The sequence below is a fragment of the Falco peregrinus genome, chromosome 2, assembly GCF_023634155.1.
Source record: "Falco peregrinus isolate bFalPer1 chromosome 2, bFalPer1.pri, whole genome shotgun sequence".
NCBI classification, from domain to species: Eukaryota; Metazoa; Chordata; class Aves; order Falconiformes; family Falconidae; genus Falco; species Falco peregrinus.
Window position 1 is genome coordinate 47512911 of NC_073722.1, and position 20634 is coordinate 47533544.

General features: G+C 46.9%; 1 long non-coding RNA gene across 3 annotated transcripts; it reads right to left on the reverse strand.

The window, feature by feature from the left end:
- Nucleotides 1–10070: 10070 nt before the first annotated feature.
- On the reverse strand, nt 10071–19930 carry LOC129783963 (uncharacterized). Of its 3 annotated transcripts, none has more exons than XR_008746172.1 (6): nt 16117–19930; nt 15094–15875; nt 14519–14714; nt 13034–13164; nt 12426–12593; nt 10071–10212 (listed from the first exon to the last, which is right to left on the reverse strand). It is a non-coding gene; the product is annotated as an uncharacterized LOC129783963 (long non-coding RNA). The 3 variants fall into 3 exon arrangements; XR_008746171.1 differs by having other exon boundaries at nt 13034–14282; XR_008746170.1 differs by having other exon boundaries at nt 13034–14714.
- Between the last annotated feature and the right edge of the window lie 704 nt (nt 19931–20634).

Below are 20634 nucleotides of genomic sequence, written 5' to 3' on the forward strand. Positions count from 1 at the left end.
GCTAAATAAGCCACAGGACGGCTAGGCTGTGGGAGCGAGGGCATCACTGGAGAACCAGGAGCTCAGCAGTGGCACTGCTGCCAGGGCTGGGACTCAGGGGATTCAGCCATGTAAGAATGCTTTAATCCTGCCACGCTCCTCTTTTTCATTTTGCCTTTGGTTACACTGCCAACCCATCAACCTTGCTGATGAGTTCTCCAGGAACAGCTTCCATCCCCCAGCGCTGCCAATGTGAGCATTGTCCTTGCAAAGACCTTCGCTCGAGGAGAAACCCACGGTGCTAAGCTGTGAGTCCCGTTTAGCTCTGCAGTTGCAAGATCTGGTCCTTTCCCTTTGTGACAGTGCCACACATAAGGGACCTGAACCCAGCCTTGCCAATAAATCCTGGCCATTCTTCAGCTCAGGAGGCTCCCACGTCCCAGACATCCAGCTGCAGGATGGTGTTGGGCGCCGTTCAAGCCCCACTGGACTGTGGTGATTCCTGCCAGAAGAGGTGTTCAGGAAGCCAGGCGAACCATGGTGGTTGTGGGTGGGGTGGACGCTCCATGCCTAATGGGTGGTGGAAGTTCTAGGAGGCTGCTAAAGCCAAGAAGGCTTTGGCAGAGTGTGGTGAGGCCCCTGGGCAGAGCTGGCTTGGTCCTGTTGGGCTCTGCACATCTGGGGGACAGGTGCTGGGTCAAGGTGTGCAAGCAAGGAGGAGGCAGAAGCTGGTGGGGTGTAAAAGGAAGTTTGCGTTGGAAGTGAAGGGGAGAGAGGATGGGAGGCCATAACCTTGGGGTAGGAGTGAGAGGAGGTAGAAAACAAGACACATCGGGTACCTGGTGGGTCCTGCTGGTGATCTCTCCCGTGTCTGCTGTGCAGGAGCGCTCTGGGAGGCCATGGGCTTGCTGTGCTCCTGTGCCACGCTTGCAGGGCTTGCGTAGACATCCTTGGGTCTGCAAGATTTTACCATGAGTGCAGCAAACTGCTGATCCTTTGCTTCTGAAGGGCTGCAGGTGTACACAGATGACAGACAGTTCACCTTACCCTCCACCAGCAAGATCTGGGGCATTGCTGGTCTTTTTAAGGCAGGGCAATAGCCACACTGAGATGGAGCACACCACTTAGGGGAGCAAATACCGTGGTGGCTTTCAACGCAAAGCAGCAGCACTCAGGTGCAAACTACTGCCTTGAGTATGATTCCACATGACCTGGACCTGCAAGAGAAACTCAACATTACCAGTTGCTCCTGCAGCTCCAGAGAGCTGCATAGTTAGGAGCAGTTTTGAAAAACTGCATGTGTGCTCTCTACATCACCTGCCCACCAAGTGATGTTTGGTCTCTCAACCTGGAGCATCACCATGTGGCACTTTCCCTCACTGTCCCATGGCTGTGGTTCTCCATAGGGGACCCTGCACGCAATGTGGCCTGATGAGCTCCTGGCATAGGGTGTAGAATGTTTTTCAGGGGCGGGTTGGGGTGTGTGCAGCATTCTGTGGGGCTACCTTTGACCACTAGATGATGAACACATGGGCTGGAGCTTGGGTTGTCCTCTTGGACAGAGGCTGAGATGCTCTGACACAGCTACGGTCCCTGAGTGTGGAGACGGAACTCAAGAAAGACAGGGCATGCTTCTGCCCGTGAGTAACTGAGAGAACTTTTTGTGCCTCAGACAGGCCTTGCAGAAACCACCGAGCTGCAAGGAGCGGCTGGAGGACACAGGAGCAGATTTCATGCTCTCACCCTGCACTTTGATGCTCTTGGCTAATGAGTTAATCAGCTGCTTGTTGTCATGCCTGACGGGAAAATAACAACAAACACTACCAGAGGATGAACTGAAGAAAGCAAAACATTTTCTGGCATGTGCTTCTTTGACTGCAACATCAAAGATCACATTAAGATTTTTGTAGAAGATTATTTCTCCAGGTTTCTTTAGCTGTGAAATTATCAGGAGCGTCAAACCCCATTTGCAGGAAGACCTTCTGGGGAGGAGGACGCTGCTGAAAGGGCAGAGATGTTTAATATTTCACGAAGGGCATGCACAGACTAACATGCAGTTCTCAAAACATCCTCATTAAAATGCTTTAATTAACATTGGTTCAAGTACTAGCAGACATGGAGCTTTGTCTGTCTCAGATGCGTCGGGAGTGCTGGGCACTACTCAGGTCCCCACAGGAGCATCCTTTCCCTCTCCCAGGGGGAGGACAACTCTTGAACCCCCTCACAACCTCCTTTCAACATTGGATGTCTTTCCTCATCTCGAAGGGCCAAGAGACCTTTTTTTTACTCAACCACATGCCAGCCAAGTAACCATTTATGCAAAACAAACAAAGTCAACAGTGGAAAGGGAGCAGCAGAGCTGATCTTTTGCCTTTTCAAAGGAAATAGTTTCAGTTCCCCCAATGCCATAATCTCATTAACCATCTACCTGGCATCCAGACTAGGCACTGGCCTGCTCCTGCACAGGGAGCGCTCCTCTGTCCTTGGTCATCTTGTCTGGTTTTTGGAGCAGGAACAAGAAGCGCACTTCAGACCAAGCCATACCACCGAGAAGCAGGGGCACAACGCCATTTCCACAAGGCCATTTTTAAAATGGAAAAAAGGTGCTTCTTTTCTCACCCAGAAAAGACAGAGTGCTTTACGTTTTCTGAAGCTGTGGGCTGATGCGCTAAAAAGAGATGTAAGAAAAGGTGGGTGGAAAAATATCCCCTGTGTTCATTATTCCTTTGGGCCAGGAAGGGTTTTGGGGCTGTCTAAGGCAGTGCCTTGCTCCAGGGGTGTGTGGTTAGGCAAGGGCTGAACATCCGCGGTGGCTGAGGAACACCCAGTGCTACCTGCCCTATCCCTGTCGAGGGCACTTGCTCCCACCCAGGAGCTCCAGCCTGCCCCAACCTCTGCATCCACACAGACCACAGGAAAGGTAAGGACTAAATGTGCCACAAAGACTGACCGAATTTGCTGACAGTGGCAGCCCATGAGGAAGCGCCATTTGCCATCAGCTGGTTTATCTGCGCAGAGGTAAAAAAAAAGATCTGCTCTCCAGGCAGCGATCTGCTGCCCGTCCCAACCACCAATGCCACCCTGGAGCGAAGTGACAGAGGAGCCGGGCAGCAGCTCATTTTGCACAGCCTTTTGCAGTGACGATTAACCTGGATCAGAGTTACATTCCCAGCAGCCTCCTTCAGTCACCAGTGTGGCAGCAAGATACGGTGAGTCAGATCTGCTGGAGCACACATGCCGAGCGAGCAGCTGGAGGACAGCATCCCAGCACGCAGACAAGCTTGCACTTCAACCTGCAATAGATACGAATCTCCATTCCAGGGGAGGAAAAAAAAAAAAAGAAAAAAAAGAGCAGCATTTTAATTATGCAAAGTCTATGCGCATTTTTAAAATATAAGGAAAGAAAAACAGGACCCTGTCTTATCTTTTTGTGAAATCATTATTGGGTTTGAAATACATGGATAATTAACGACATTATCATGCAAATTTAAGTGAATGGAGCTGGCTGAATTAAAGTCATTTCACCTACCTAACCATAAAAATTGCAACATGGAGCTGTCGCAACGAAGCTCTGAGCACTATTTTTAGTGCAGCACTGTAAGAGAGGGCCTGTGGGAGGGCATCTTCCAAAGGAATGCAGGCAGTATCTTTTAGGAGGAACTAATCCTTGGGAAACCATTACTAGCTCTCACGAATAATTGAGAGATATTTTTCTGACTGGGCTGGAGTTTATACACAAAGCGCCACATGCACCAAAAGAAAATCATGACTCACTGAATTTAAGGAACAACTTACTGAAGCCAGATTTTCAAGTGCTTCTCCCTCTGCTCCTTCTCCCTTGGGGCACACGAGCCCTTTATCAGTGGTAAAGACAAAATAAAAAATTCTTATTTATTGCCTTTGAATGGGAGCGGTCAAGCTTTTTCAGGATTGCAGTTCTGCAAAGCTCCCATGTCGTACTTTTAGTTGCATGGAAAATATCCACCTACTGAGATCAACTTATTGCCGCTTCCTGTGATTTGACAGCACTGCATCTTTGATGGGCAGATTTCGGACATCAGCGCTTGAAGAGGATGTGCACGAACATCTCCTGCTGTCAAAAAAGGACCACATTAAGGCTCCTTGAAAAACAACTCTCCAATACAGGCCCTGAACACTCTGGTGATTTTTCCAAAGACATGGAGGGTTTGGGTTTTTTCCACCTGTCCACACATTAGCTTTGATTTCTGTAAGAATTACAGATCATGCTGAGGAAATACCTCAGCTCTTGTTCAGTTGCGGCTCAACATGCGGTAACCCCTCCTAGTCATCCCTCCTGGACACTGACGGGGATTTCTGGCACACCGACGCTGCAGAATGGTGCTGATCGCAGGGGCATCGTGGCTGATTACAGAAGCTGTGTTAGTGAACATGGTCCTTAGAGATTCACATACTGCTAAAAGCAGCTATTTTTTTCCCCCCAAAATACCTATAAACACACAAACTGGGCAGAGACCTATATAGGCTGAAATGTTTTGTTAGAATATCTAAAGTGTCAAAATCATTTTCACATAAACTCTCATTTTACTGGTCTATAAAGAGCTTAGCAGCATCACCTTTGAAAAAAGTCATAAATGCCATATAAATTGAAAATTTTAGATAAAGTTTTGGGATTTTTTTAGATGCATCACCCTCATTCTCTCCACCCATACATATCTTAATTTTAAAAGTTTGTCCCCAGCTGCAGTATTCAGAAATCTTTATGTAAAGGAGGAAACACTGTGATGCTTCTTACAGCAGCAAAGGGATCCAGGAGTTCCCATCGCCCTGAAAGTCTCTGGGACTTTGGTTGCACAAGCGATTTCAGAAAACCGGACTTCAAAGCCTTTCAAAATTGTACTGCTGAGAAAAGTAAATAAATAAAGGCTATAACTAGCCTAAATTTTTAAAACATTTAATGACTTTTTATGGAGCCCATTTCCATTTATCGACCTTATCCAACGCTTCAAAGAGCGAGCAGCAGTGGTCGGTTTGGCTGCCCATCCCTTGCACCAACCCTTCCTTCTAATTTTGCCTCCCTCTTGTTGAATCTTGCTTTCGATTGCATATCCATAGGGAAAGACTGACATTTTCCTACACGTCTGCACAATGCCTGCCACAATGCCTGAGCTCTCTAGATGCTACTGTACTAATAATAACAATAATAATGATGATGAGCATGATCCCCAGTGCATGCGGGATGCAGCGAGGTGGCTGAGAGTCCTTCCACGAGCACCTTTGTAGTCTGACATCTAATTACTGGTGAAGAAGAGGGTGGAGGAAGACCAGCTATAGCAGGGGAAGACGGAAAAGCTCTTGGGAGAAAACGTGAGTGTTGTACAAGGTAGACTTGCTCTCCTCACCTGTGCTTAATGAGGATGCTGTGCCTGAATGCCTTTAAGTTATCGCCCCAGGGAAACTTCTTTTTTTCTGTTGGGAAAGTTTGTCTGGCTGGACTTTAAGGACCTTTTCTGCTGCCAAGGGGTTTTCACAGGCTGGTGCAGACCTTGAAACACTCCAAAGTGCCAGCAGAAATCATGGGGCAGCAAAGGTACAGGGACTGCTGTGCCACTGGGAAAGGGCAGGAGATGGGAACAGGCTCAGGAAATCTGCTGGGTCCTGGACCCCTCTGAATTACCGCCCCAGTGAAACGCATCTGCCCAGCACGTGGCTGGTCAACCTGGCATGTCTAAGAAATCCCACATGTAAATCCAGCAGCCTGAGATGTAGGGCAAAAAGGATGAACCTGGTCATAAATGTAGCTCTGTGTTCCTGCAGGGAACAGAGCTACATATTTTGTTCTGAATGGGGAGCTGGAAGGGAGACAGGTGTAAGTTTTTTTTTGTTTTATGGGAAAAATCTGCTGGTTTTGAATTTGTTTTCCACTCAAAAGCAGGTAATGAATTTGCCATGGAATGCAATTCCAAAATTGTTTAACTTCAGGTACATCAAAGTGTTTGGTGCCTATGAAATCTGATATAGGCCTTTAAAATCATATGCTATCTTTTTCTATAAGACTGAAAGACATTGAATCAAACCATTCCAAAATAGAAACTGAAATTGCTTGTTACCAGTTTTTCCTATTTAAATGTAATTTTGTCCAATTCAAACCATTTCTACAAGAGAATTAATTTCTCAACACATCGGCATTTCCAAGCAGAAAAATAGCGGTCCCAAATTTTCCCATCCCTGGTGCTGTTACTGCGCTGCCGCCAGAAAAGCTCCAAAGCATCCCAGGCTGGAGAAGCTAGGGATCTGCAGCTGCTCGTGCTGGTGGCAGCTTTCAGGAACGGTCAGCCCCCGTATGCTGACGTGGGCTTCGGTTGGGACACACTGGGATCGCCTGGGATACCCAGAGCAGACACCTAAGCATTCACCCAGAGCCCTGTCAGCAGGCACACGCAGCCGGCTGGTTTCTGTCATCGCAGGCAGAGCCGTAGGGCGCTGCACACGCGGCTGCCTCTGCACAGAACGGTATCCTGCCAGGCATTTTCTTGTCTTAACAAATTACCCTCAAGTGCCCCTAAAATATTCAGTTTGGTGGAAGGAACTGGAGAAAAGTGAAGATGTAGGATGCTTTTTGGGGAGCTGACCAGAAAATTGTTTCTGCAAAAAGTCATGGCAAGATACAGCACGGCAGCAAAAGGTGAGAGAAAGACAAAGGCAAGACAAAGCAAATGTTTTACAGCGACATCTTGTCCCGGAGTGTAAATTAGGAGCTGGAAGGGCTCAGCAACAGTCCAGCACGTGCTGACAGCAGGGTCTGCGTGTGCATTGAGAGCTGGAGGCGACAGCCCAGCCTGCAGGACCAGCTGCTGAAGCGATGCTAAAAGGTAGTCTAAAAATAAAGCGCTTATCACAGCGAGAAGGGCCAAGTATTTCATCACACTGCCTCAATCAATGACTAACAAAGCACAGGCTAGGAGGATTTCTGTTTTGTTAGGAGCTGTACTCTGATTCACAGTTTGCTGAGCTTGGGCAAAAACCTTCTTGCAGAAACATGGATGTGACCACTTGGCTGCACCATCGCCCACCCGCCAGCATCTCTGCTCCTTATAATGCAGGACAGCAAAACACAACATTTTATAGAGAAAGCACACGAAGAACCACTGACTTGTGGTTGGCTCAAAACCTGTCAGAAGCAGCAGGCTTGGGCGTTTGGTGCTCAGGTCCCCCTTGCCCACCTGCCCCGCAGGGAAAGGCAAGCAAAATTATCCCCTATGAGGGGGAAAAAAAAAAAAAAGCTTCACTTTGTCTGAGAGACTGGACTGACTCTGTCCCAGGCAGATATGTTATTTAAGGGGCATTTTCTCTAGCACAGGGGTAGGTTTGATTCTCAGGACCTTGCATCCCCGGGAGATAGGCAGGGAAAGGGCAAGGAGAGGAGCCCGGCAGGGGCAGAGCACCAGCAGGGCAGAGCACCAGCAGGGCAGTGCTGGTGGCGGCACCCACTGCTGGAGCCAACCAGCCCCTCTCCGCAGGCAGGGCAGACTGGGGGCATGCTCCCAGCCGCACGGGCACCTTCACACCTGTGTCTGCACCACCCCGGGACAACCTGTATACACCTTACGGCATCAAGCAACAGCAACGCCTGCAGCTTGGATCCTCAGGCTGCTGTTGCAAAAGCTAAGGCAAAGACGACCTCTCCAGCCCACTGGTGCTGGGGTGCGCACAGACCCCAGGGCGCAGGGGAGGAATCGGTGACACGCTCACCGCTGCCACCGTGCCGGCAGCCCTCACCGTGGGAAAGCCTTTGATCTAACCAGATCTCCCGGGGCCGCCTGCCGGACTCCGCTTCCACGGCGGTACCTGATCTTACAAACATCGGCGCCGGCGCAGCTGCCGCGCACGCAGAAGCCACATCCTGTCAACCCCTTCGCAATCTGCAGGGCCATCTCCCCGGCCACAACGCAGAGGGGTTGCAACACCCGGGGAGTGACACATCTCTGTGGGGCAATGCAGGGCTGGTTCCCGTCCGGGTGCAGCACTGGCTCTTTGCACCCGCACGCACCCAGGGTTTTATTTTTCAAGGGACTGAGGCAGGCTACGTGCATCAGTAGATGGTTTCTGCAAGTAATTCTCCTCTCCGCAGGAACATATATCTGACTTTATAATTCATGCATGCCTGGGAAGTTCAATCCAGTCCCACTGGAGTAGCAAGCTCAGTGGGAGTTTATTTATTTAAAAGAGTGGATGCAGCAGCATGAAAAAAAAAAAAAAAAAAAAAAAAAGAGAATCTATCAGAAACCATAAGTCTTAATCCTAAAGCAGCATTGCTTTCCTTAAAATATGGTCTAGGGAAACTGCTTTTAAAATGTGGCTTCCACGGAGCCTTGGCTTCAGCATTGCAATCCCTACAGAACAGTATCATAGTATAATAATTAAAACATTTACAAAATGAAGATAATCTATGGCTGATCCAAGTTTCTATGGAAATCTGGAGGCTTTGGTGTATGCAGCTGTTCCCATCTAATGCAAAGGTTGGCCGCAGCTCTGCTTCTGAGCCCATTTGTAACTTAGAGGATAATTTATCTGTTCTATTTACACATTTCTCAGCTTGCACAGCCCTAGCGTGTAACTTTTCTATGGTTCCCAAGCAAAAGGGTGTCTTACCATCCGCACTCAGCCTAAGCAATTAGTGTTCACGAGCTTAATTAGACACCCTCTGCTGAAAGGTGTGGATACTTGCTCCACTGCCGCAGACATTGCGCTGCATAAGATAGATCTGAACATCAGACACACCAGCAGAGAAATGGAAACACTTGCTCATGCTGGCCTGTGGTACCAACAGATGCAGCCCCATGAAGATTTGCTCTGATTGCTCTGCTTCACATCTGCAAGGCGTTTACCTCCATTTTGTTCCCCTTCAAGTTCCCGCATCCCTTGCACAACGGGGCTGGCGGTGCCAGCCCTGTAAGGCTTGGCCAGTGGTGGAAGGACCTGCGAGCCAGCACAGCTGGCACCAGAGGTTCTGCCAGATGTTCAGCCGTAGGTATGTGTCCACTCCCATGCCCTTGTTCCTGAGATGATGGCTCCTGCTAACAGGTTTTGGTGAGCCCACACAGAGTAAATACAGACAAGAGAAAGCGGAAAAGAAGGTGATTCCCCCCTAGAATGAGGCTAGCATCTTAAGGGCAGTTAAATATTTTTAAAGCTGTGGGCATCTTCGTATGAGCTGCCATATTAACACTTTTACAGACACACACAAATCAGGAGAGGGTGTTGGGTGACAAAAAGAGTAGACACACCTGAGAAAGGATCTTAAATGTTATGATGAAAGACTTTTTGGGCTGATACCGCTACCTGGTACTTTACAAACCAGGCTGACGAACAGCTGGACCACCTGCAACTGCTTGGGGGTGGAGCAGAGAGCAGACATTTGCTACCTGCTCATTGTCATGACTGATGATGCTTTACATTCACAAACTTATCTCCAATGTCCATCACTGATGTATGCGGTTTTCATTTTGCAATGTTAAAATGCTAATGAAGAAAGTATTAATAACCTGTAAGCGAAGAAAGTTTGCCAGTAGAGCAGAGCTCCAGCAGCTACACAATGGCCGCAGGCATGCAAAACCTTCAAGTCTTGTTGAAACAACAGCATGAAAATATGCTTTTTACAAAAGGAGAGGACAACTCTGTCAGTCAAGACTGCACAGAAGAAAATCTTTCAGTTGAAGCAGTGCTGGAGGTTCCCATCCTGAACAAATATTTAGTAGCATTCACTGAATGATTCCCTTGGCATTAGTTTGAACTCAAAGATAGAAAGACATAAAGTCTCAGTGCTTCACAGTGAGAATTTAAAAAAAAAACCCACAACCCAAAAGAAGCCAAAACACACAACCCCCCCCCCCCCCAAACCCAGTATTTTAATTCCTGGTTACATTTAACTGCTACAGGACAGCTGAGTTACAGTTGGGATGGAGGCGTTGATGGCTCAAAAGTGTCATTGATTTTAGAGAACAGCTGTATCCAGAGGCCCTCAGTCATTTCTCAGTGAAAATTATTTGCAAATAAAGATACACATCCCAAGACATTTAAAAGCCAGCCAAAACACAAGGGAACTCAGCGGCTGAGGTAAGTCTCACTTTATATGGTAGGCCTTCACTTAGGAAAAAATCATTTTGCTCCATTGTTGAAGGAGTCCGTGTCTCAGACAGCTCCTGCAGCCCTGCTGGCAGCTGATGGCCAGAAAGGGAAGGGCATGTGGAGACCCTGAAAACACAGAAGCAAGATCCCAAATCAACTCTTCCAGAGAAAAAAAAATAAATTAAAAAAGGCATAGCATGCCTGCAATTGCCAACCCCAGCCTTCAGCCAAGCCACAGATGAAGGAGATCAGGAAAAGCTGTTCCTTGTGCTCAGGGCTCGGTGGGGTCGGTCGCACCACCGGAGCCTGGCTGCTCGCGGAAATACTTGGAGAAAAAAGCACTTCCTGCCATCCCAAGAATACTAATTTGGCTCATGTATGATATCACAAAAGGGTCGTGCCAACGGAGAGAAACTTGGCTGATAAATTTGTGTTCAGGGCTTGCAGCAGGAGCGCTTATCTGTATTGCTGCAGGGGAACGGTTGTGGCATGATTCATGGTAAGCATGGGGTAGTTGTTTACGCTGTTCTTGAGTGCTTATAAAAGACAACCCGAGCAGAGGAGGGGTGTTGTATTATTTTGTAGACATCCGAGCACGGAAAATTTGAATACATGTATTTGGTAGTGCAAAAAGATGTAAGCCAGGCTGAGACCGATCCGAGCTCCTCCGCTTCCCCGAAGGGCAGGATCACAGCTCAGCTTAGCCCCAGCAGACACAGACCCCTGGGGATGCTTTGGTGGAGAGCAATGCCCCATTCATCCTCTGGCCTCCACTGACTTGTGGCATCAGGAATAAGGAAGGGTTTTTGACGTGACACAAGACTGATTTCCTAGAAGATGACAAGATTTGCAGAGCTGCCCCTGCTGAGGGGTTGTTTGCAGGAGTGCAGGTCTCTCTGTGCCCATGCCAGGGTTTGCAGCAATAAATGACTGGTTTGCTTGGATGCGTTCCTTATTCCCCATGGGAGCCCTGTTGCTAAGTCACACAATTATGTCACCGTGGAGCGCCTACGTTTTTTTGTAGTTTCTTGGGCTTTTTTGTTCCCCAGCAGACCTTCTGGGCATACAGTTTCCTTAAGCCAAAACCTTACATCTCCAGTTGGATGTTATCTGGACAATTTTGGTCATTGTCTTACCTGCAGCCTGGGCAGGCTATGAAAAGGTGCCTGCCTACGGTTCTGCTGTGGGGTTATAACATCAGTCACCTCCATTGGAGGTGCTCCCTCTCGGTTTTGGGACAGGAGGGAGGACCGGGATTTCCGCAGGTCTGCCACCCCTCCTGCATCTCCCAACTCTTCATAGGTCTGAAGGCAGGAGAGCAAAGCCTCATACATAAGGGACAGCTGTGGAGAGGTGTGCACAGAGCTCCGGGCAGTGTGAGTGGGCTACAAAGGAGTAAGAGACTTTACTGTCCTGCCTGTGCATTTAGTGCTCGGCTTGTGCCAAAATACTGTGCTGAATCAGAGATTTACCCTGACGCCGGTTCCTGCAAGAAGAGAGCCAGGTCCTAATTGCAGCTCAGCAGTCAACGCACTGATCCTGCGCTTAGGCAAATCAAAGCTAAAACGTCATGGGGTTTACTAGCACTTTATCCATTTCCAGCAATCCTACATCAGCTCCTGATCATCATCATCATAAGCTGTAGCAAACCAGGAATTAAACTCAGATTTAGGTTAGATTAACCAACAAGTCTCCTTCAACACCTTAAGAAATCCATTAAAAAGAAATTTGCACAGACTGCTTGCTTTCTGGGTCGCAGGACACCACCTTTCTTGCCCTTATGGCCAATTTTGTTGTTTCTGTGCTTATGCTGTTTTAAACCCAGTGCCTAAAAACCTCCGCACCTGTTAAAGTCTCTCCCTATATGTGTAAAGGCTTGGGATAATTTTTTTTTTTTAATTATTTAAATTCTGGTAGAATATTTTCTTTGTAAGTACTACTGCTACACACATTAAAAGAGCTCTGAAGTTAAACAGCAATTAGAGAAAATGTTAAGATCACCAGCCACTCAGGTCTGTTAAAGCAGAAAACTAGTTTTGAGGCAATCCAAGAAACACAGCCCACCCGGCCAACGACAACACACCTTCCTCGTAAAGGCACAGGTTTCTGTGCAGTTAACGAGCAGCTGCCTCTGACTGCTGAGCTCAGAAGAGCCCGAGCGCCAGCTAATAACAGCTGCAATGTAGATGTATTCTGAGAGCAAACTGCACTTCAGTTTGCTTTCCCAAAGAAGGGGAGGGGTGTGTGTGTGCGCAGCATCCAACTGCACTGTGAGCATGTGCACCCACCCAGAGAGACGCAGGGGAAAGCTGCTTACGGAGAGCAAACTGGAGCCAGACCTGAAAGTGTGACAAGATGGGTGTGAGCCACGATCCTGGAGTACATGGACTTCTCTTGCAGAACCAGTTGTCCTCGTCCCATGTAGCTTTGGCTGGGATTTGCACTGAAGGGGAAGATCCTTTTTCTATCGTATATAGAAGACAGAGCAGAGCACATCCTTCCCTGGGCTGCAGCATAGCAGTGCAGAATGCATTCCAGGTTAGAAAAAGCCACAAATTTCTAATTAATTTACAGCTAAAAATGAGTTTAAAGAGATCTTTAAGAAGTCTTTTTTTTTTTTTTTTTTTTTTTTCCTTCCCCTTTGGTTGCCTGGATATTTAATAAAAGAAAAACCCAGTTTAAACTTCCAGGGTGTTTTAATTCACTTTAATCCTCAAATACATCCCAGACTTCTAAGAATGAGGGACATTGCCTAATGTTCATCCCAATTGAAAAGGCATCTTTCGGGCCATACTGCAAACTGCAAGGGTTCATTAAGGAGAAGCCCACATGAATGGCCCTTCTCCCAGGCAGCCGCTCTCGCCCTGTGCTCCCAAGCACAGCCGTGGTGTTCCTGGGACTTGGCCTCAGCAGCCCCAGAGCAAAGGGGTGGGGGGGCAGGACCTACCTGGTGTGAGCTCCAATGGCATGGGGGGAGCCTGTGGCCATGGTGAAAGAAAGGAGAGTTTCTGGCATGAAAAGTGGCCTTTATGAACACTACCGGTATCATAAATACATCTGCAGACCTTCACAAGAAGCCTGTTGGGAAGGAGGAAGGAGCAGGACGTGTGCATGCATCCAGGACATGCCAGGAGGGGTAGGGGCTGAGGTTAACGTAGACACAACATTCCTGACCATATAGATTTAACCATTATCTCTGCATTTTCTGAGCTTTTAAGCACATGCCCTTAAATAATTCAAAAAACATTCTTTCAACCCTACCTCTATTTTAACATTTTTAAAATTAAGGAATACAAATGCAATGCAGTGCAATGTTGTAACCTATTTATTTCTTTACCCTGGGTTTGGCTCCTCCTGCCTTGGGCAGGCCCCCACAGTGTTGCCTGGCACCCACACACCAGCTCCTCAGGGTTTAGTCCTGCAGTCTGGATCCTTCTTTCCCTCTCCTGTTTAATCAACTATTTCTTAAAATGCTGATTCTGCAGTCATTTTGCCATTTTTCTCAGAAATGAAGCTGTCACATGGAAAGAAAGACTCATCGGTTGTACCAATAGGTGACATAAAAGGAATCGAGATCGCAGAATGGCAAAATAATAAAAAGCAAAGACACCAAAACATCCTTAAAATAGGAAGGAGCACTACTGAGCGGGGGAGAGATAAGTACTTTGTTCTATATACTGCCCAAGTGCCTTTTCCACTGGGGAGGAAAAAAACCAACAACCAAAAAAAGAGATCTGGATCTTGATACTCTCACAGGGGTGTTAGTAGATCATTATACTCATAGACTTTCTGTCTTCCCCAGTCCATTAGCATCCCATCTCCACACCTCATGCAAGATTTCCCTGGAGACATCACCTTCTTTCATCACATCTGATATCTAATAAAGACATAAGAGAATTTAATAACAGACTGCAGACAGGAGACTTCTGTTCAAACAGCCAAGGTTGCTGCTGATGTGTTGTTACCAGAGATGCTGAAGAAGAGTAAGAGTGACCAGGAAACCATGGGTTTCAGTTTGGGAGGTGGTGCCAGTGAAGCCACTGATATCACCCCAACCAGCCCAGACTTTGTATGAAACAAGGCACAAAAAGCTTTTCCAGCCCTTCCAGTTTCTTCTGATGGAGTCCAGTTACCCGTCACTTGGCTGTACGTGTTTACACAACTTTTTGGAGGGGGGATATCTGCTCTGAAGGATCCTGGGACAACACAGAAAGTGAAGGCGACAAAATTTTCAGGCATGACCATTGGTTTTGGGTGCTCAAATTGAAACATCTTGAGAAGCCAATTTCTTTTCTTATCTGGAGGTGAGCAAATATTTTTATAGCAGTGGTCTCATATAAAACCATCACAAATGAGAAACTGAAAAATAAAAGTTGCAAAAATACCGTGTCACTTCTAAATACTGTGGCAAGCTAAAAGAAGGCACACTGACCTGATGGCTGGGCCTTGAGGTTCTTGTGTGGCTTGTTCATGCAGCACCTCTCGGGTCCCTTGTCATTCAATTCTAGTCCGTCTTTTACAAATCTGTGTTCACATATTCATTTTGCAGGGATGTACTGGAACATTTTCTATCAATGCTTTTATTGCTGGTGACAGATGATTGGCTTCACTGCAAATTGTTCATGAGTCTTCTCAGGTACATGTTTAAATAGAGAGGGGAACAAGCCAAGTATAGACAGATGCTTAGTTACAATTATATATATAATATGAAGTAAATATAGATGAGAAATGGAAAATGTCTGTTTGCTGAGAGCTAAGCCAGAGGTACCTGAGGGCGGTGTCAACTGTGCCCTTCAGAGTTTAGCGCCCAGTTTTGGCACTAGTTTGCGGAGGGCGACATACGTTCAAGATATTGCTGGTAGCTGCATTAAGGTTATTGTTAAGTAAAGAACTCAGGACCCTTTCACTCCCCCTTTCTCACTAAATCTCTGAATTCAGTTTTTACCACGCTAAAAACATTTCAACTTTTTCTTTTCAACTGTTCAGCATAAATTCTAGTTTTCTTACATGTTTCAGGAGATTCCCTTCAAAATGGAGTAGGGTTGGGATTCATGTCCGAGCTGTTTTCTTCCAGTAACGTCACTGTATTTTTCTGGTTCCTGCACAGGCTTGTTGTTTCCCTCCTTCTGGGCTCCCCACACTTGGTGCCCTTATTCTGCCTCTGCAGACCTGTCCTCGTGGACCTGCTGCATCACCTGCCTCTGCGGCACCCACTTGTACAGCTCCAGAGTCCTCACCGCTCTTCTGCTGGAGCACCGAGCCACAGGGAAGAAGAGGTTTGCAAAGTCCAGAAATATCTCAGGGAGAAGAAAGGAAATGCTGAGTGTTGGCTACTTGGCAAAGGCTGCTGTTCACTGCCGCTTAGGAAAATGCCTGGGAGGCACCATTAACTCATTGCTCATTGCTATGGGCTGGCATGTGTCCACACCGCTAAGGACCAGCACTCTCTGAAGGGCAATGGTTACCTTCATACTGTGTAGCACTTGGCCTGGGTCTCCTCTGAGCTCCCTACAGAGCCCCATGGACCCTTGGTCAATAATTATTTTATCAAGGACCTTTTTTTTTTTTTTTTTTACCTTTTTTTTTTTTTAAGTTAGAAATTCTCCAAACAATGAAAGGATTGGGTGGCAGCCTGTCAGCATCATGTTTTTGCAGCAGGATTTGAAGGTGTTTTGGGTTCTGCAGCAGAGCATGGAGGTTGGTGGGCATGAGGTCCCCTGGGATGGTTGAAGGACTGTCCAGAGTAAAGTCTGGTCCAGCTCATCACAGCTTCTTCTGTCTGGGCAGCCCTGGAAAAAAGCACCGTCAGTTATGTCAAGGTTTCTTCTTGGGATAAACCAGTTGGTTTGCTCCAGAGCGGAGACAGGAGGGAGCTCATATGCATGCCGCAGAGACAGCTGGTGAGCAGAGCCCAGGGGGGAATGGAGGCAGCCAAATTGGCTGTGCAGACAAAAGATGCTTTCATACCCGCATCGTGGTCTCACCAAGTGAGATGCTAAACACAGAACAAGCAATGCAATTTTTCCTCACCATCACCTGCAGGATCGGCAGGGCTGGTCCCTCGCTGCTTGCTCGCCGCTGTCACAGCCATCTGTCTGGAGGTGTCTCCAGCACGTGGTTTTTCAGCCGCCACAAACTCCTAGAGCTTTGCCAGCTGAAGACAAGCTCTTTGCCTTGGCTTTGCAATTTTTAAAAGTTAACGTGACTAAACAGCAGTTGTTCTTTGTCTCTTTCAATTGTCCTAGCCTTTGATTTTGGGCCTGCATAGGGGTTTAAGCTCAGTTTTATCCTTAACACGTAAGATACATAAAACACTCGCATGAAACCAAATTAAACAGCACACAACTGACTGAATTCAGTCGCTCCCCCATCTCATTTACAGCCCGTGTTTTCAGTAAGGCAGCTCTGGCTGAAAAGCAGCATGAGAGAACATTATTCTTTATCATACACAGTCTATTTACGGCAATACATGAAAATGTTTACTTTAAAATATAAATGTAATTATAAAGGTATAATTACAGATAAGACTGTGCCTCTCTGAGCTACCTCAAATTATAGGTTCATGTTATAACAATAAAACAGGATCAAATTAAACGACCTTGATTAATTTCATTACGGAGCGGAGCGAACGCCCCTCGGCGCGGGGTAAGCTTACACTGCCTGACCTCATTTCATCCACCCGCTTCCCCTGTAACGGCAGAGCTGCCGATAGCGCATCAGGTGAGCTGGGCCTCCCAAAGAGGTTGCTAAGCCATCAGCTACAGGCTTATAGATGTTGAGAGCTTAATAAACGGTACATGGGAGTAGAGATTAACTTTGTTTTTTTTCTTTCCGGGTATTAAGGGAACTAGGATGGCTCAACTGAACTGCACTGAAGTAGTTTGGAAGCAGAAACTAACCCAGATATAAAGCAGTCATCAGTATTTGTGTACAGCCTGAACTGATTTATTGTGTGTGCTATGTGCTGAGTTGCAAAACCTTGCTATATTAGTGATTTAACAGGAGGAACAATTTGATTTGCCATTACTAATAGGGATGTAACTAAATTAGTCTCCCACATACTTTATGCTGATGAGGTCATGCTTAGATTTCCCTTTGTAGATTTACATTCTCAGTAGCTTTAATCGCAGTTAAGAAATATATCATATGAGTAAAACTTATGAAATCTAGTTTCTTTAAAATATTATATAATTACATAACATAAAATATGAAAATACTCTGAAGTATTTTCAGAGGGTTTTAGAAACCCAAGAAAATCATTAAAGTAAAAATCAAAGATAAGCTTTAATATTCGGCCCTATGTTGTACATTTGATTAAATATTAATTCACAACAATGTGTTGGGTACTTACAACCAAGCTCTTTTGACCCATTTGAAATGCATGGTCACGTATATAAACTCGGCATTTGAAAAAGGACAGGCCAATGCTGTAGATCCCACTTAATTCTTTCCTAGAGTACTTGCTTAATTACTGGCCTAAGCCTACCTTTATAAGTTGTTGATTTGATCTCAGTTGTGGAGTTAGGAAAATATTGGCGTAAGATAGATATGCAGGCTTTGAAAAAAATGCAGAGTCTCTATCTGGAACACTTTTTTTTTTTTTTTTAGCAAAGCAACAAGGGATGAAAGGATGGCAATCAAATTCAGCTTATTTAAAGAATTTGACTTTTACTATCAACAGCAGAACCGCCAAACGGAAGGGAACATTGCCAGATGGGTGGCTTTCTAGTTAAAAAGAGGGAAAAAACTCCACCAACGACCACTGGGTAGAGCAGCTTCCTGAACTGTTTAGTGGGATACAATGTGGGAAAATAAGCAGGAGGCTTGTAGTACAAGCTGGGAAGCTGGAACATCCAAACTACAGCAACACATTTCAGCATTTGTCTTCATCAGGGAATCTGGGAGAAGACAGCACAGCATGCTGCCTCTGCTCCTGCCGTGCAACTTCTCCGATGATACATTACAGACTTGACCATGGCCAATACATCCACAACTGGTGAATGATTTGTTCCCGTCAGCCTTTGCTTTGACCATCAAATAAAGCCAGCACTGGGATGGAGCCACCTTTTCCCCATCCACAGCCATTGCTCAGTTCCAATGTCTTGCACTGAAATTTCTGGAAGATTTTTGTTTGTGCAAAACTGTTAATAGCATTTCATCTGGTATCAGTGCTTTGATCTCCCCACTCAAACACCATATTAATTCAGAGCTCCCCTGGGTGGATGAGTTCACAGCGTTAGTTAACCTCTTCTGCTAGAAGCCTCAAATACAATTTAGAAATAATTCTGTGCATTGTGACAGAAAGAAAACCTCATCCTTAATTAAAAGCATGAATAAAAGGGACTTCTATCATTAGACTAACCAGAATTCAGACACCAGCTCTTTGTGTTGCTTTTTCACTGCATTAAAGCAAAACTTCAAATTCTGCATGATCAACCTACAAGTCTTCTTTCTGGTCAGAAAACAGGGCATTTTCCTGAATACCATAAAGCACCTGTGAGCAATGACCTAGATAGATCCTTAAAACATTTGGATTTTGATCCTTTTTTGGGGAATAGAAACTGAGCTGTAAATATTGGGAACACCCAAATTTCATTACTGCTGTCAACTTATTGCTATTTTAAACTCCTTTAAGAAGTCCTTCAAGGTGTTATTGATTGGATCAAGGGGATCAAGCTCAGGTTTTGCAAAGAGCCTCTCAGCTGCCACCTGTAGATATCTGACTTCTCACCAAGAACCTGCTTGTGGTGCCCAACCACCTAAATCCTGGTGGCGCAGAGATGGCTGAAGCCTGAGCTTTCCACCTCTCTCCCCAATAGCTGCTAGGTATGCCCCAAGCACAGAAGACTTTGACCTTACCAGCCAGTTCCAGAAGGCTGTTTGCCAGTGGCAGCGATCGCTTCTATAGACCACCACAGTTTTTACTTCTCAATGGTTTGTTGTCGGTTTTTTTAGTTAAATATATTTTTACATTATATTTCCAGGTTCCTGTCTGTAACCAGTCAATTAAATGCTGCAATTACTAAAGCCTGTGCTTGGTTTCATGCTCGTTCTTCTGCCCCCATGATTCCTGCCAGCAGGTCCCAGGCAGGACCAAGGCTGCCGCAGAGGCTGGGGGGTCAGTCTGCCCACCCTGTCCGTGGGCTGGCAGACCCCACATCTTCTGGTTTGGTACAAGTCCTACAGGTGCTGGACCATTGTATGAAAGCAGGGAGTATCACTACTAGCACATACAGCATCATCACACCAACATGCTGCTAAGGTGGACTAAATCCCAAGCTAATTCCACTACCGATGTCTCCTTGTCATCTCAAGGGAAAACCAAACCCCTCTTTTTGAGTGGACAGGGCTGCCACCTGGAGGCACCCCAGTTTCCCTACACAGTGGAGGGAAGGAAGCGCCTGTGAGATGAGATGGACTGCAGGCTCCAGAGATGTCTGACCGGTCATGTAGGACATTTATGCAGCCATGTCACACAGTCAGGAGATGGCAATTCTGGCAGCCCAGTTAAGCAGAAGCCCTGTGCCAGAGGCCTCTCTGGGTTTAAGGCTTTAGTCAGGGAGCACGTTGGTTACTTGCTGCCCAAACTCAGCCAAAGTATTCTCAGGACTTTTCTTTCCAAGGCCCAGGTCCAGGTGGGACCCTAACCCCCCTCTCCCCACTAATGTGACACTGTTAAATGAACAAGGACCTAGAGCACTTCCACCTTCCCCATCCAGTGACCACAGGCACCTCACAAAACCCCTCATCCTTAACCGACTTTTCTCTGGTCGGTACCAGAATCTGGTTTCTTTTTTCAGCGTGAGCCTTGCAGAAGTCTTGGCATCAGCCTCCGGTGCCAGGGGTTGCGAGAGGGCTGCCGGGGTGCGTCAGAGCCCACGCTGGCCGACGTCAGGCGGGGCGCGCCGCAGGAAGCAGCCTCACAAACACCGAACTGCTCAGATTTCCTGAGAACTCAGAGAAGAGGCAGAAACGAAAGACACGACCAAGAAATTTGCCCCGTCAGCACAGAGGTAGCGCTCTCTGCCCAGCCTGGGGGAGGATTAGTTTTACCATACACAGAGCAGCTCTGGTTTGTTGCATGATGTTCAGGGTAGCAAAGTAGCAGAGCAAGAAGGCAGAAGGGAGTTGTCGTGGGGCTTACTACTCCTGCCACCTCACCTGGTGTAGTGGCTGGGGTGTTTTCTCCACCTCTGTGACCACAGCCGTGTCCTGGTCCTTCTGTGACACCTGGAAGCACAGTTCAGCAGCAGTAAGGAGGGGCAAGGAAAGGAGGAGCCTCCCAGGAGAACACAGGTCTGTGACAGGAATGAGAAGCCCTTCAAACGTTCACATGCCAACAGTCACCACCAGCCTCTCGTGTTCAGAGGGCATCACTGGGAGATGCCCCCTGTGCAGCTGCCTCTATCAAAGGGCTGCTCCCACAGAAATGGCTCCGAGGATTTATTTTTCTTTCCTAACTAACTGATGTGGGGAAAAGGCAAGCGTGACTGTGGGATCTCCATGGTCCCTGGAAACACCACCATTTTGGCATCCACTTCTGTTTCA